This window comes from Oncorhynchus keta, chromosome 22 (genome assembly GCF_023373465.1).
Source record: "Oncorhynchus keta strain PuntledgeMale-10-30-2019 chromosome 22, Oket_V2, whole genome shotgun sequence".
NCBI lineage: Eukaryota > Metazoa > Chordata > Actinopteri > Salmoniformes > Salmonidae > Oncorhynchus > Oncorhynchus keta.
In genome coordinates this window covers 51,223,262-51,228,726 of record NC_068442.1, presented here as the reverse complement: position 1 = coordinate 51,228,726, position 5,465 = coordinate 51,223,262, and the positions used below count along the sequence as shown (strand labels likewise).

Here is a 5,465-nt window from a genome sequence, read left to right as displayed (position 1 = left end):
ATAGCATTATTATTTTGATTTAATTTTAATCTTATTTTAGCGTAGAGGCACAGTACAATACTGATAGTGATAACAATAATAATCTCAAAGTTCGTCAGACACAACTTTGCAGAACGTAATATGCAGATGGGAATGCTATCAGAGAGATGACTGTGTGTTTTGGGTTTTCAATCACACAATCAATCCATCGATCAATCAAATGTCTTCTACAAAGCCCCTTTTCACATCAGCAATTGTCGCAAAGTGCTGTACAGAAACCCAGCATTTCATGTATGTAATGAACTGTTTCTGACATTTCTGCTTGACCGGGCGAACAGCTCAGAAAACATGACATGACTCATCGATAGAGCGACGCTCAAAGATACACAAATACGATATGACGTAACAAATAAATGAGTGAATCCTTCCTTTAAGGCCAGATGATTCTTAAAAAATGTTCAAACGTTCATAGATGACCAGCAGGGTCAAAGTATCAACCACAGTGGTTATAGATGGTATAACAATATAGTGATTTAATTTTTTAATTTAACTTAAGCAAGTCAGTTAAAGAACACATTCTTATTTACAATGACAGCCTACCAGGGAACAGTGGGTTAACTGCCATGTTCAGAACGACAGATTTTTACCTTGTCAGCTCGGGGATTCAATACAGCAACTTTTCAGTTACTGGCCCAATGCTCTAACCACCAGGCAACCTGCTCTAATCACAAGGCTACCTGCCTCCCCCTCCAACCACTTGGCTACCTGTCTCTAACCACTAGGCTACCTGCTATAACCACTAGGCTACCTGCTCTAACCACCAGGCTACCTGCTCTAACCAACAGGCGACCTGCTCTATCCACAAGGCTACCTGCTCTAACCACTAGGCTACCTGCTCTAACCACTAGGCTCCCTGCTCTAACCACAAGGCTACCTGCTCTAACCACTAGGCTCCCTGCTCTAACCACAAGGCTACCTGCTCTAACCACTAGGCTCCTTGCTCTAACCACTAGGCTACCTGCTCTAACCTCTAGGCTACCTGCTCTAACCACTAGGCTCCCTGCTCTAACCACAAGGCTACCTGCTCTAACCACAAGGCTACCTGCTCTAACCACTAGGCTCCCTGCTCTAACCACTAGGCTACCTGCTCTAACCACTAGGCTACCTGCTCTAACCACTAGGCTACCTGCTCTTACCACTAGGCTACCTGCTCTATCCACTAGACTTCCTGCTCTAACCACAAGGCTACCTGCTCTAACCACTTAGCTACCTGTCTCTAACCACTAGGCTACCTGCTCTAACCACTAGGCTACCTGCTCTAACCACTAGGCTACCTGCCACCCCTCAAACCACTAGACTACCTGCCACCCCTCTAACCACTAGGCTACCTGTCTCTAACCACTAGGCTCCCTGCTCTAACCACTAGGCTACCTGCTCTAACCACTAGGCTACCTGCTCTAACCACTTAGCTACCTGTCTCTAACCACTAGGCTACCTGCTCTAACCACTAGGCTACCTGCCACCCCTCTAACCACTAGGCTACCTGCCACACCTCTAACCACTAGGCTACCTGCCACACCTCTAACCACTAGGCTACCTGCCACCCCTCTATATATACCTCCTCTAACCACTAGGCTACCTGCTCTAACCACTAGGCTACCTGTCACCCCTCTAACCACTAGGCTACCTGCCACCCCTCTAACCACTAGGCTACCTGCCACCCCTCTAACCACTAGGCTACCTGCCACCCCTCTAACCACTAGGCTACCTGCCACCCCTCTAACCACTAGGCTACCTGCCACCCCTCTAACCACTAGGCTACCTGCCACCCCTCTAACCACTAGGCTACCTGCCACCCCTCTAACCACTAGGCTACCTGCCACCCCTCTAACCACTAGGCTACCTGCCACCCCTAGGTTTTCTGCTGCCCCATTTGAAAAGTACAAATGGCGAGTATCAATGTTCCATGATGAGTGAGCTACACATGCTAAGTCAGATAATACATTGACTTCGTTGAGATCACTCAGTTTTACTAAAAAAGAAACGTATATCCCATAATGCCTAGAGATGCAGTAACACGGGAGATATATCTAGGATCAAGAGAGAATAAAACGCATACTAGGAATAGCAATCACATAGTCGCTTACCAACGTCCCAAACCTAAATATTCCTCCCTATCTCCCCATCTCTCCCCACCCAATCAGCCAACCTCCACCGTTTTAGTGGCAAAAGAACAAGACACAGATGATGAAAAGGAAACTGAACGGGGGGGGGGGTTGAACAGAAATCACATGTTTGACATGCTGATTCATGAATAAAAAATGGCAGCTCAGAGTTTGATTCATGAGGAAAAAGCTTGGTTGAACTATTTGTGAGCTACACATGCTGTGCTCTTGGTCTTGGGTTCTGCTCCTGGTGGGGGACGAAAAACAAACTAAAGTTGGGCGTGAAGTGATGAGCTTTGATGCAGCAGTACATTGATTTAAAATGTAAAAATAAAAATGTATTGAAAATGTATTTTGTACCCTTTAAGGAGACATTCCTAATAGATGTTTCATACATATGACCTATGACCTTACATTGTGACGCATTGTTATCTTATATTGTTGTTCGATCAGATCTTACTGACCTGTATTTCTGCTTAGTGCTGACATGTGAATGGAATGTGTGTGTGTGTGTGTGTATGTGTGTGTATGTGCTGGTATTATCACGTTCTACTGAACTAATCCAATCAGAAGAGACTATACATTTATTGTAGATCCCCAGTATCTCTCTGTGCCAATCGCCCCTAACCCTACCACACTTCAACCAATCCTATGACTTTATACCTCCTCTTTATACCCGCCCCCCGTTTACACTCCTCCCACTCCTCTAACCCTACCACACTTCAACCAATCCTATGACTTTATACCTCCTCTTTATACCCGCCCCCCGTTTACACTCCTCCCACTCCTCTAACCCTACCACACTTCAACCAATCCTATGACTTTATACCTCCTCTTTTCCTATAGTTTCCTTTTCTTCAGCCGTGTTCTTTCTACATCTGTCACTGTTATGTCTACATATATACTTTATTTTTTATTTAACAAGAATAATACGCCTGTGTTCTGGTCACTTTGCAAATCCAAAAGGAGAGGTGGGATGTTTAGGACTTCATTAACATCTATAGTGACAGGAAAAGGAATAAAAATATTGAAATGGTTTTGTTCCTCTCTGCAAGTTAACATGTATTTAAACTAATTGATTTTTTTTAAATGATGCTTTCTTGTAGAAATATTTTTTAAAGACACTTTTTTGCGATTAAATTATTTAAGAAATGTGAGTCTTTTGAGTGGTGTGATTCATTTTTATACACATTTTACATATTCATATCCTACTGTATATTTTACAAGTAAGAAACATTTTCACAGGAGTCTTCTTTTTCTCCCAACAAGGCAAATATTTTCAAGGATGTAAGAAAGAAACTAACGGCCGTTGGTCAAAGAAGGTGAGGACCAAGGTTGCAGCGTGGTATGTGTTCGGCATTTTATTAAATATAACTGAACACTAGATAACAAAGTAACAAAAGGCACAACCGAAACAGCTCCGCCAGAAAATAACTACCCACAAAACCCATGTGGGCAAGAGCTACCGAAGTATGGTTCTCAATCAGAGACAACGACAGACAGCTGTCCCTGATTGAGAACCATACCCGGCCAAAAACAAAGAAATACAAAAAAACATAGAAAAAAGAACATAGAACGCCCACCCTAGTCACACCCTGGCCTAACCAAAATAGAGAATAAAAAGCCTCTCTATGGCCTCTCTAGGGCATGACAGAAAGTTTGAGAAATCACAGCTGTATGTGTACAACATAATTTAGACTGAAAAATAATTGTCTGAAAAATATAAATTTGATAAAGAAGTTAGCTGCTGAGAACTTGCTTTTTAATTTCCTCTCAGATTTTTTTTTGTTACTGTCTTATAATGTTCAGTCGAAGGCAGCTCTTTCCAGACATTTCATACAGTATAAACACAATTCTAGCACTTAGTGCTAGTGATTAGCATAAAAACGAACACCCGCCCCCTGTTTCCAGCCTCAACTTTCTAATCATGGTTCATGTACAGCATATCCAAACATATTCACCAATTTGTCCCTCCTGTTCCACTGACCTTCCTTCTATCCACCTTTTTTTTGTGTGTCTTTTTTTATTTCTTTTCATATTTTCGTTTCAGACGGGTCTAAGCTACATTATTGTCTCTCGTTGAAAAAACAGCCCGAGGACATTAATGTCCAACTACAGTCTGTTAAATCTGCCGTAGTACTACCGTTCATCTGTCTACTGGATATTGATTCACAGAGTTCATTCACTTTAATGGTCCTTCTGCTATTGACTAGAATTAGCGCGAGGTACAAAATAAAATATAAGGTGCCCATATTAGGACGGCCTCTGTTATAGCAGGACCTTCAATCTCGGCAGGACTTACATTTTATGGTAATAATATTTGAACATAGTTCAATAGTTAGTTCTTGTTCTTGACCGGGATCAATTCCTTGAATCCACATGAAGTAGAGTATTAAAAAAATGGATTTCGCTGCGTGGTGGAAGAAATAGGAAGAACGTAGGAGCAACAGTAACATTTTGTAAAAAACCCTCTACTCTGGACAGGCATCAGACACACACTTGTCAACTCATTATATCTCTTAATGTACTGAACAAAAAATATAAACGCTACATGTCAAGTGTAGGTCCCATGTTTTCACGAGCTGAAATAAAAGATCCCAGAAATGTTCCATATGCACAACAATTATCCTTATTTTTCTCAAATGTTGTGCACAAATTTGTTTACATCCTTGTTAGCGAGCATTTCTCCTTTGCCAAGATAATCCATCTACCTGACAGGTGTGGCATATCAAGAAGCTGATTAAATAGCATAATCATTACTCAGGTGCACCTTGTGCAGGGAACAATAAAAGGCCGGCTTGGCATCAGCATGTGGCCTTTTATTTCAATTGGCATGCTGACTGCAAGAATGTCCACCAGAGCTGTTGCCAGAGAATTTAATGTTAATTTCTCTACCATAAGCCGCATCCAACGTCATTTTTAGAGAATTTGGCAGTACAGTACGTCCAACCGTCCTCACGACCGCAGATCACGTGTATGGCGTCGTGTGGGCGGTTTGCTGATGTCAACGTTGTGAACGTAGTTTGGACAGGCATAAGCTATGGACAAAGAACACAATTGCATTTTATCAATGGCAATTTGAATACACAAAAGTACACAACGAGATGCTGAGGCCCATTGTGAGGCCCATTGTGAGGCCCATTGTGAGGCCCATTGTGAGACGAGATGCTGAGGCCCATTGTGAGGCCCATTGTGAGGCCCATTGTGAGGCCCATTGTGAGGCCCATTGTGAGGCCCATTGTGAGGCCCATTGTGAGGCCCATTGTGAGGCCCATTGTGAGGCCCATTATGAGGCCCATTGTGAGACGAGATGCTGAGGCC

At 42.8% G+C, this 5,465-nt stretch overlaps 1 long non-coding RNA gene across 3 annotated transcripts; it reads right to left on the bottom strand.

Moving 5' to 3' along the window:
- Positions 1 to 1,119: 1,119 nt before the first annotated feature.
- LOC127910709 (uncharacterized) lies at positions 1,120 to 1,892 on the bottom strand. Of its 3 annotated transcripts, none has more exons than XR_008075910.1 (3): positions 1,748 to 1,892; positions 1,229 to 1,639; positions 1,120 to 1,144 (listed from the first exon to the last, which is right to left on the bottom strand). It is a non-coding gene; the product is annotated as an uncharacterized LOC127910709 (long non-coding RNA). The 3 variants fall into 3 exon arrangements; XR_008075909.1 differs by having other exon boundaries at positions 1,121 to 1,144; positions 1,721 to 1,865; XR_008075908.1 differs by having other exon boundaries at positions 1,121 to 1,144; positions 1,694 to 1,838.
- Between the last annotated feature and the right edge of the window lie 3,573 nt (positions 1,893 to 5,465).